The sequence below is a fragment of the Melospiza georgiana genome, chromosome 5 (assembly GCF_028018845.1).
Source record: "Melospiza georgiana isolate bMelGeo1 chromosome 5, bMelGeo1.pri, whole genome shotgun sequence".
Taxonomy (NCBI): domain Eukaryota; kingdom Metazoa; phylum Chordata; class Aves; order Passeriformes; family Passerellidae; genus Melospiza; species Melospiza georgiana.
This window is the reverse complement of record NC_080434.1, coordinates 1,031,185-1,043,379: the sequence shown is the minus strand read 5'-3', so window position 1 is coordinate 1,043,379 and position 12,195 is coordinate 1,031,185.

Sequence of the window (12,195 nt, the reverse complement as noted above, 5' to 3'; positions counted from 1 at the left end):
TTAAGGGTTTACATTAGGGAAAACTTCTTTCTAGGAAGGGCTGTTAGACATCGCAGTTCCCTGTTCAGGGAACTGTTTTTGTCGCCATTCTTGCAGGAATTCACACACTGTGTAAATCACACTTGGGGACATGGTTGGGTGGTGAAGATGGCAGTGTTACATTAATGGTTGGACTCTATCTTCAAGGTCTTTTCCAGCCTAACTGCTTCTATGCTTCTACTTCTTCAATATGGACAAATGCTTTTGCTTTATAATTTTTATACACTAAATATTATATATTTAACAAGCACACCAGCCACTTTATCACTAAATAAGTACAGAAATATATTCAACGTCCAGCCATTCATAAAAATCTAGCCAGGAAAAGAAGTGCCTAGTAAAGAAAAGTTTGATATAAGTTTAGCAGTATGAAATCCTAAGATATAATTTTATTTATTATATCATTATTGTAAATCTATGAACTCTGAAGTGGATAGTTTTAGTGTTTGTAGTGTCTCCAGAATGCAAAATTTGTTAAAGTTAACCTATTTATTGTAGAAGCCAGGTGAGAAGAAAAAAGATAAAATCTGTTATGTGTGCAACTGCTGCTGGTTGAGGTTTTTTATTTTGGTATTGTGAAAGTTGTGGTGTTTGCAACACCTCCTAATTCTGAAGTATTTTTTACATTTCATCTGTCAAAGTGAATATATTCCTGACTTTTTCCAATGCTTCAACATTTTCCGAAGAGAAGCAGTTTTGCTTTGAGGACCATCAAAAGATTCAGTGTTTGTTTGGCAAGACTTTCTAAATGCATACATGCCTAGAACTGAATATTCCTTCATATGAAACACTAAGGAGAGATTTAAGAGAAAAAGAGTTCATGGAAGTAAATCTTGCTTGCAGCAGAAGTGGCTGAAACAGTGACAACTTTGTGTAGTTATTTTTTTAAACTCCCCCTTCCTAAATCAGTAACAATTCTGCCGCATCGATCTGGCTCTTAATGTGTTGGTGGAGAAAACATTGCCAGGCACCTTTGCTTTTTGCCACAAGCCCTGTGGAAACGAGTGCATATCCAATTTCCTGCCTGTGTTTGGGGGAAAACAGGGAATGTTCTGTTCTCTGCTGCTGCCAAGCACTAATGTTCAACCTTCCTTGTGGTGTTGAGCTCAGCAGGCAGTGGGGCTCTGGGAGTGCAGTGGGGATGGACGTGTGGCTGCTCCTCTCTGTGCAGGACTAGGATGCTGTGAGAGGGATAGCAATCAAATGAATGGTTTTTATCTTGTAGTGGCAGCATTGCCTGTGCTGCTCTGCCAAACTCACTAACGCTCCTTTCTCCTCAGAAGTGTATTACCAAAGGGATGAGTATCTCTCCCTAAGATTTGTAACCAGAAAAAAGGAAATGGTTACTGTGCAGTGTTTATCATGTGGGTAAAGTAGAGAGCCTTTGGTCCTTAAAAAAGAGTTACACTGTAAAGCAATGAGATTCTACACTGACTCTTCTTATTGAATCATTGCAAGAGTGTTTTTTAAAATAAAGATGTTTCTGTCTTATTACTTAACTGGCCTCTCATTAAAACTTTTCACAAGCATCACAAAGGTAGCTCTAATGTGTGGCTTCAGTACTTGCAGAAGAACCAGCTTGCCACAATTTGATTTCAGTCACTGCAATGCAAAGTTTATAGCTGCTGCCTCCTGGTCTCTTCAGTCTGGAGCTCAGGGGTAGTATAAAAACTGGATGTGTCAGCCTGCCAGGTGGGGCACGTTAATGTGTAAAACACTGCTATAAAAGAAATGGTGAGAACACGAGTAGTAAAGTTGTGATTGTGAAGAATTTAATGCTTGTTTTAATCTTTGTCAGGTTCAAGTTTATAATTGTATTCCACTGCCAGGCTGTAGTGCTGATTTTTTTTGTTTTGTTTGGTTTTTGGGGTTCTTGATTTCTTGCTTTGCTTTGGTATTATTTTTCCTCAAAATTGGGGTTAGACTGTTGTTGGGATTTGGTACTTTTAAAAAAATAATCTTAGGCATAAAAAGATCCTTCCCCTCCCCTCCTTCACCACCCCAATCCCTTTTCCCCCTGGATTGTGTACTTGTCTGAAAAAGAAACAAATTTAAAGACGTAGCTAAAAATACTGTTAAAAGAGATGCATATAGACTATATAGTAATTAAATTTTAGTTAAATCTTGAGGGCAGGGACAAGTGTGAATTTTGTGTGTTTTCCTCTGTTCTTTAACATAGACACTCCACCACTGCACCAGTCAAAATCCTGTAGAAAGGACTTAACAAATGAGGAACCAAAAATTACTATCACTTCATTTCTCTTCAGTTCAATAAGGCTAAAATAAATAAAATAAACAAAATGATCCCTTGTTTATTTTGTCTCTGAATATGTATAAAACAAACAAATAAACAAGTTAACAATTATTTTATTTGTTCCAAACATTCAATTGCACAGAGATATTCATAAATCACCCCTGCTTTGTTTTTGAACTTTGACTGATTTAGCCTTGTTAAAAAGATCAGAAGGGGAAAAATAACCTCAACCCAACTCCTCTCATGGCTTGATTTGCTCACTCCCCATTGCCTGTGATGCTGCTGCTCAGGCTGTATTTTAGGCTTGAGCCTGTGGAGATGCCATTCAAACTTAGTGTTTACCAATGGTTACCACAGAGTGGTAACTCAGAGCCCTTCTGAGTTTTCCTATGCTTGTCTCAAATATCTCTCAGCATGAGTAAATTACAACATTTAATGGTGAAACTAGAGTTCAGCTTGAAAGGTAAGTCTGGCAATTTATGTGAAAGTTGCTTAGTGGTTTTTGTGGTTTTTTTTTGATTGGCTTAGGGTATTTCACATGATCAAATAGGAAAATCTTTCTCAGTGGAAATAATTTGCAGAGTTTTGCAGAAGCATGAGGTGTATTTTAGCTGAGATCTATTATCTAGCTGAAAAAAAGAACTGAACAGCTTTTTTATTTGAATCTGGTCATCTGTTTGAACACAATCTTCTTTTACCATCTGCAGTAGTTCTCATAGGGATATTTAATTTATTTATGAAATTAAGTATTTTCATTATCTTCTGATTTTCATATGGAAAATATTTGTTTTACAGAAAACTGATTTTGCTGCTTATGGATAGATTGGAGAGCACTGTATGCTATGCTTATGAAGGGAAACACTGAGAATATAAATCTGGAATAAGCTAAAGCCTATCTATTTCTTCACTCAGACTTCAGACAGGGTCTGTTTTAGATTGCATTAGGGTTCATGCTGTCATTCTCATTTCAGTTTGTTGGCTGAATACTTTTAAATTATTTTTGGCGTAAAAGAAAGTCAAATGCTTCTTTGTTTTGATAAACCTTATCTCAGGATTTCAGAGTTTCAATAAAAAGTAGACTTTCTAAAAACAACATACGTATCTTTGATACTGGCATGCAATTAAGACACTCCTAATAGATAAATGGTTTTGGAGTGTATAAGACATTATGCTCTTATGCTCATGTTTCTGTTGTGGCATTATAGGAACAATGGTATAGAAGCTTTTTTGTAAGCAGATATATAGTTATTTAGTTTAAAGTATGTTTCCAAACCAATACAGTCTCCTACTGGGATACATTAAATTTTACAAATTTTAAGAGGAGGTTTGAAGCAGTATTTTACCCTTAAAACTGCCTGTTTTAGTAGATATCCTGACTCAGGTCTTGGAATAATGTTTTTCTCCGAAACTGTGCACAGGTTATTGTGATCTGATTCTCAGGCTTGGGGCTTTGTCTAATTTCAGATCACCAAGGGCTGGGCTCCTTGCAAGGGGATCATCACCAAACAGACCAGACTGTGCCATCTTTCAAACAGCAGAGATTGCAGGGCGTGTTCCTGAGGAACCTCTCCATTTGTGATCCTGTGTTTCCTCTGATTTACTCCCATTAGCTGGAAACACAGAAGGTACAGAGCAACTCCCTCTTTTTTCTTTATGCCAAAGTGTTTTCTTAACCTGGGAGTAATTCTCTGGACATTAGTCAGCTTAGTATAGATTCTGGCATGGCAAGGAGTCTATAATGTTTATAGATCATTTTGGCTGTATGTTATGGGTTATTTGTTATTTATGTCTTAGCAAGCTTAGCAGTTGCTTGACACAAATATTTGAGTAGTGCTTTCTAGAGATGGAGGCTTCAAGATGAATTTGGTTTATTGACATAATTTTGCTTTGCTGCTGTCATGGGCAGGCTTATTCAAGTACAAAAGCATGCTTTTATTTCATCAGGAACTGGTATTTGTTTCTGTACCAGAATAGATTAAAATATGAAATGTAGCTCAGTAAATTGATGAAAACAAATAGTGCCTTTTATTTCCTGGTGATAAATAGTGATCTAAATTAGGATCACAATTAAAATACATAATTATTGCAACAATTAAAATTGAGAGCAACAGATGGCTTATTACTTAAAATCCTGTTTCACAAATCAGACTGTGAGTGTTAAAAGGCACTAATTGCCACACTTTAATGTTATTTGGCTGTAAAATCTGTTTAAACTCACAATCATGATAACAGTATGTGGAGAGATAGTTATGAATTAAGAAGAAAAGGGAAAGATATGCATCTATTTTAAATACACGTGCAATTGCTTCCTGCAGCCTAAACAATGCACAGCACGTAGAGCTGTGTGGTCTGAAGGGGGACTGCTACTTCATGTCTTCACTATTGCATAACTTCCACCAGCTGTGTAATGCACTCCTAAAGGGCTGTCTGACAATCCAGCCCTGGGGGTGAGTGGACAGGTGACAGAGAAGGAGAAGCAGTTCTGCAGTGATGTGCTTGATCCTCCAGCCACTGATCACCTCTCTTCCGAGAGACAGAGACGTCTGCATCCTGGCCAAGTGTGGCTGGGATATGTAGGACCCCAGTTTGCTTTCCTGCTCCACAATAAGGTCGTGTGTCCTTGCAATGAGATGGTATTACTGGCTTTTAACTGTAGGTGTGTGCAATTTAAGGCTCTAATGGGAACATCAATTGTAGACTGATGACAAATCTTTATTTTCTATCAAATTTATACTGGATTTTTTCCCTAAACTGTAACAAATAACTGTATACATACTTTGCCAGGGGGACTTTTTTATTTTTTAATTTTGTCCATTTTTATGATTAAATGTCAATAAAACTTACATTTTCCTCTCCAACTTCTTTGTGCTCCAACAGTATTTTTACAGGAGCATAAAAATTATAAAACAGGAGTACTCACTTTCACAGCAGGAGTTAGGGGCCAGAGACAAAGCATAAAATGAAGTAAAAATTGTATAAATTTTCTAAATATAAGAAGGATAAATCCTTTTTGTCAGTTTTAAATTGAATTGTTTGGTTGTGAGATTACACAAACTGGACAAAAGCAACAATTTTTTTTGCGTTCGTAGCAATGGAAAAGAATATTGCAGAGTGCTTAGTAGGAAAAGAGACATTTAAAGTTCCTGTGGGGAAAACAAAACTTCTCTATTTGCAGATAAACTCAGGATTAATTTCACAGTGCCCCTTGTGTATAAGATCTCAGAGGACTGTGTATGAGAAACAAAAGGTAGAATGTGGTCATGAGACTTTTTTTTCCTCCCTCTCTGATTTTTTCCTGCTTGTCTCACTTTCTATACTGTCTGGGAGAATACTGAGTACCTGCACTTTGTTGTGAATCTGTGCAAAGTGTTTTATATTGCCTTATGGAAACACTGGGACTTGGATCTTGTCTAAGTATTGAAATTTTTTTCTTTTAAAAAGACCCATACCAATAAGGCAAACACTGGCTGTTTGCTGAAGAAAACTGTGTCCAAAGTGGAGTAAAACCATTCTAAGATTGGTGAGGCAGAATTTTTATTACCTGTGTGTGTTTTCTAAAAAACCTTATTTTGCAAAACAATGTCAGCTGGAGTTTTATTGGTAGGGGAGATCCATACAGATGAAACCACAGACTGGTTTTTTGCAGGTTAAAAGCATATGGTGAGTTTAATTTAAATCCTATGGAAGTCCAGTCACATAAGGAGCTTGGTTTGATTTACAGGTTGTATTCTGTAGCCACTTACAAAAATTGTACTCATTTTTCATGTTTAATGGCCATATGTCTCTACTGCATTTTGAGACTATGCGGCCTCCATCTGGTGGCTAATTGAACGCCTGAAATGTCTTGTTACTCAATAATTAATGATTCTTTGTAACTAATCAATACAATATCTGACTGATACAACATGAGTTCAAAGAGAAAGGAGGATAGATTTTTGGTAAATGACTTACTATTTTTGTGACTCTTCCATGGGAGTGACATGACCATAGGAATGAACTCTTGCCATTTAACTGATTTTTAAGTCAAGAATGACAGAGTCCGATAAAAGTAAAATAATGTGCAAATTAAAAAATTGAAACGCATACTGAAAGGATATCCTATGGAGTTAGAGAAGTGTTCTGATTACAGATGAAAAAACTGAGTATATCCTTACACAGGCCAGGGTATATAAACTGAAGAATGGTGTTAGGTTTGTATTGAAATGAGAATGTCTATGGAACTTCAGTCAGTAAATGAAAATGAGTATACCTATTTCTGACTATGATTTTTTTTGTTCTCAAGTTTCCACACAGTTTGAAAATAAAACAGGAGTTAAATTTATTACCCTTCTTTATAACGTGCTTAGGAGTGAATGTTCTATATTGCTACTACAGATTACACCAAAAACCTGAGTAATTGTTCATTTAAATGTCTATCTTACAGGACAGCAGTGGGGAAACTAGGTTTCTTCTGCTGTGTTTTCTTTGTGCTGTTGAGTTCTGTACGTATATCTTCAGATCAGTCAAAATCAGAAGCAAAAAATGCTACATGTAAATAATCCTCAGTTGAATGGTAACACAGTGAAAGCTGCAAATTTCCTCTAAATTTTTAGTTAAAGGGTTTGTATTTTTGAAATAATGGAATTTTTTTCTCATGGCTATTCAATATTTTCTGAGAGGTGAGTTATGTCCTCCAAGCATATCCAGCAAAGGGAACAAATAAAGAAACTCAGTATTAGATAAGTTAAATGTTTATTAGCCAAATCAGTAATGTAAAATAGTAGCCAAATATAACATAGACACTTATTAAAGTGTAAAATATTAAATAAGTATAAAATAGATGTTCATTTTACAGCCTGCAGGAGGTGTTTGCAGCATTCAGGTGCCAGACACCACCATGTTACATTTGTCTGTGTGACCTTGATTATGAGGAATATGCAAACCACGACATGAAAGTTCTTGTCAGCACTTGTTAGCACAGCTGTCTCAGCAGAAGGAAGAAAAGTAAAACTGGAGCCAGCATAGAGGAGGCCACAATCATCAACTTCAGGCAACTCTTTGCTGGAAATGCTCTGAATGATTGATTTTACAGAGCAGCTGGTATCTTTATCAGGAGTTTTCTGTAGCCAGGGTGTTTTTTCTGCTAACAGGTGGGAGCAAGGCTTTGTTTTACAGGCTTAGTTTGTTGTGCAGTGCTGTGCTGTTCCTGCCTGTGCTATGGTTTAACCATCCCCATTTGGCCAGGGGATGGAGAATGACTGACCAGCTTCCAGCAGCCTTAGCCTGTTTTTGGATGGTGTTCTCAGTGAGATAGCAAGCTCTCTGAGGATGGCTCCTGGAGGTTTTTGGCTTTTTTGGGTTGGGGGCAAGAGGCAGTGTCTAAGAAAATAGTCACCTTGAGAATTAGTGGTTTTGCTTGTCTCTACAACTAATGCTTTTTCATTTAAAACAAAAAATATTTTTAGAGCAGATTGAAAGCATGTGAGAGTGACCATAATAACCTGGTTACATCACTCACCTGGCTGACAAACCATCAAAATGAACTTGAATACAGTTAATTTTGGATCTCTTCTTCTTGTAGTTCTGTAGCATAGTTAATGCTTTCTGAATGCCAAGAGAAATTGTTCCTGCTGAGAATGAAATTGGTGGCAAATGCACAATACATGATGTACTTTATTTCTTTTCTTCCTTTTTTGCTGATGTGCAATAATAAAGTCGGTTTTATCTGATGCAGTTTTGTGACTGTGTGCAATGAAGGCACTGGTGGAGAAACATAAATGATAATGTTGTCTTAGGAAGAGTTTTATTTACCCTGTTTGTGAAGATGTATTTCATAACTATATTCTTAAATATTAAAAGATTAATTTTTACGTGGTGAGGAAATATGCACAGGTAAAGTACATAAAACCACTGCAAATCAACTATGCTTAATATAAATTACATTTGTTATGGAAACAGTGTCAATTTATGCTGCTCACCCACCCCCAAAGGGACCCAAGAATTATCAAAGCAAAATTGCCTTTTGAAAGTAGTGTAATTAGGTGATACATTCACTTTTTGGAACTTGTTTTGTCCAGTTTGAATGCCCTCATATGAACCAGGTCTGACAAGGTTTTCAGCATTTTCTGAGAATGTGAAACACATAAATGCTCTCAAAATCTTCAATGAACTGACCAAAATGACTGATCAGTTTTAAAATGTAATGGCCTTGGCCTTGCACTTTGATTGAAGTTAGGCCAAATACCAGTAGGAAGTGAATGAAGTTTTCCCGAACCAAGTATTTCAACTGCTTTTTCAATTTCTCCTTCAGTCTATCAGAGGACAATGCTGTAAAAGTATTGAAGCTTGAGGCTTTATAATTTGGAAACGGGCATGAGTGCTTACTGCAAACATCTATGACCTTCATTCCTGGTAGGAATGACTTCCCCTCAAGAAGACTTTAGAAGTGTAGGAAAAGAATGAAACAAAAACATAACTCAAATTTAATGTAGAGCATAGCACAAAGGTGTTTAACAACAGTTATCAAAAAAGCTTTCTATTTTAAATAGTCAGTGCAATGAGGGTTTCCTAGACTTCCCTTGAGAGGGAGGGGGAAAAATGAACCCAGAACATGAAAAAAAGCCCCTAAACATCAGGAAGGTAAATATCTTGCAAGGGGTGAAAATCTGACACTGTGACTTCTCAGCTGAATGTAATTCAAAGAAAATTAATTAGCTCTTCCATCTTTTATTAAGTTTACAATAGCAGAAAGAGGAAAAAAAAAGGTTAAAAATTGCTAAGTATTAAAAATGCAGGCTCCAAATGAATGTGAATGATAGTAGCAGTAGATGTTTTGTTTCTGATCAACAGTCAGTTCTGATTTCTGTCTTCCCTAACTGTAGCTTTTAGAAGTAATTTGCACTTTAATTTTTCTTCCCCTCTTTAAATGGGATATGGTACTATTTTTCACATAAACAGCTAAAAAGGGCTGCCAGAGGATAGATTTTTGTATTGGTTACTTTACAGTCCTTTTTTTGTCTTCGCTGAATAGTGTTCAGCACTTTCTGTACTTGTCTTGTGAGGCTGCATTTTGGAGGGTATTTTCTTTCTGCAAAATTACTTCATTTCCTATCACTCCCACTTTTTCCTGTTTCAATTTTCCCAGGGAAAATGAATTTTTAACAATTCTTTCCAGACTTGTTTCACTTTGGAAACCTTAAGCTTGCAATGAAGGATCTAAACTTTCACAGATGAGTTTAAGGAGACTGGTGGGAATCTACCACTGAGTTGTATTCTGCATCTGAAAGCAGCACATCGTGCTGGCTCACATAAGATGTTAGATGCAGTTGAAGTGATACCTACCCTGTAGGCATCCAGGTTTGATTACTAAACTCTGGTTTAAAATTAAGCCGGATGCGTTGTAAATTCTCTGCTGTTGTGAAAAGCTACAACCGTGTTTCTTGGCAGGACAGGGGTTTGAGAGCCCCCTGCATGGGTTCCTCTGCCCACCTCGCTCTCTCCTCTGGGTGTTCCTCCTTTCAGGTGTTTCCTGGGATAATCTTCAGCTGGGTCAGGTACAAATTTTTTCTTCAGGAACTGTGGCAGCCTTGGGGAGCTGTGTTCCTCAAGAACAATATCCACAGTTTAGGAGTAGATAAGAGGAAGGGGCTTTTACAAACATTATATTTCTCTAATGGATTTTTCTAATGGACAAAATAAAAGGAGCCATTTCTTCTATCTGCTCCACAATAAACTCAAGACCTCTTTGACCCTGGTATATAGTGCTATGGTTTAGTTGACTTGGCTGTGTTCAGTCAAAGGATGGATTTGATGAGATTAGTAGTCTTTTTCCAAAGTTAATGATTCTATGATTCCAAAGAAATAGTGTTTTCTTTGAAGTGAAAATTCTTACATTTTTAACAAACCAATCTTGGAAACTATCAGCAGTTCCAAGAAATATTTGTAGATCAGAGCACCATGGGAATAAACTTTGATTATCAAATGTGTGAAAGTTTGCATTGTCACATAATTGTGTGGTATCATTGAACTATAAGTATTTTGAATTACACCTACTAAAGAATCTACCAGCATTCTAGTATATTAAGAGAAAAATTTCTTTCAAACAGGGAAAGGGTATTGTATGAAAAATTACTTTTCTGCTGGTACCAAGAGATAAATTACACTGGTACATTTGATTTTTTTTTATATTTGATGTTTTTCTTAAAGGATATAAATATCCATTCATGTATAATTTAATGTTCTTATGGTTAATGCATGAATTAGCTCTTGAAAGATAGGAAGAACAAGTTTACTTAATTAAACATTTGATTCAAGGAGGGGTGTGTGTGAGAGGGGTGATAATATGCTGCCTTAGAAATTTTAGAGCTGTAGATGTCACAAGCATGTTGCAGTGTAGGTGGGAAAACACATGCATTGTGTATATTTGCTTTACTGTCTCAGGATTCTGTCAGAGAAGTTAATAATTCCTCATATCTGACAAATAAAAGGGTCTCTGTTCAGACCCCACTCTTATTTAAATTTCAGGTACAATCCAGAATCTTAACTTTTCATGTTAGAAGAGCAGTACAATTCTTGGAGTTTTGGCAGCTGTCAGGTTTAATATCGGTTCAAAAACTTATTTCTCTTGGGGTTGGCTTATGAATATGACCAGTTAAATAAATAATTCTTTCTCTCAGTACACACTAGCACGAGTGATGCTGCTGCCTTGATGGCCAATGGGTGTGCTGGCTTCCCCCACTCCCCCTGTTCAAAGTGCCATTCTGGCAGGCACTGTGGTTTGCTGTCATTCTCATTTCTGAAGGAATGGCTGAGTCTTCTGTCCTGCAAGGCTCTGAGGCAAAATACCTGAAACAGCCCCTAACTGACTGCCAATGGTGGATTCTTTATCTTCTGAATTATTTGATGAAGTTCACACATGAAAATCTGTTTCCTCTTCATTTTGTTGTATCTCATTTTGAACTAAGAACCTGTCAAAAAGTGGGAGTGGAAGGAAAACAAGTCATGCGTTATTATGTGCAGAGAAAACGCATCTAAATTTAATCTCTCTCTTCTGCCTGGTCTTTTTAGCACTAATAATGTCTCTTAACCAATAAAAACATCCACTCAATAGAATTAAAATAATTTAAATTAAATAATTAAAATTTAATAAATTAAAATAATATAATTTTAAAGATAGTAATATAAATTAGAACAACAGAATACTCCTGACTTTTTTCAGTGCTTGCTGCCATTAATGCCAGAAATTACTGTTGCCAAAAGATATCTTTTATCACAGAAAGATAAACACATAAAAGATTTAATCTGTTTGAAAATTATCTGTCATGCAAAATTTATGAAATAAATTAATTTTAAATGCCATAGTTGGGTGTTTGGAGCATAGATGTCCTTGTCTCTACAGCTGTGGTATTCAACTGAATGAGCCTTATTGTTTTCAGCTTTTAAACTCACAGTGGAAGCTTGGATAACATTTATGATATGATTTTTAACAACTACAAAACCATAAACCATAAAGGGAGAGGTTGTCCATTGCAGTCTATTTCCATTACATCTTTCAAATCTGTACTCAGTTTCTGTTTGAGGTGGATGTTTATCTCTGTAAATATATGTAGTGTGGTCAAAATGGAATAAAAAAGATAGCCAAATGGTTTCAATACATTTTATTTAGATGCTCGAGATTATGCCTCATAAATGGGTCCCATTCTATGAGAGGAATAATGCCTTCAAAGGTAGTATACTTCATTACAAATATTGTATGGAGTGATTAGAGGTACAAATAAATTTCATCTTAGTTGACAGTGACAAAAGTTAAAATTACAGTGCAGAAATACATAATAATTTGCTGGTTCTTTGAATTGTTTGCATGTTTAATCTATTTGAGGATAATTAATTAGTTACTCATATCAATTAGAGAGAAAAATACTAAA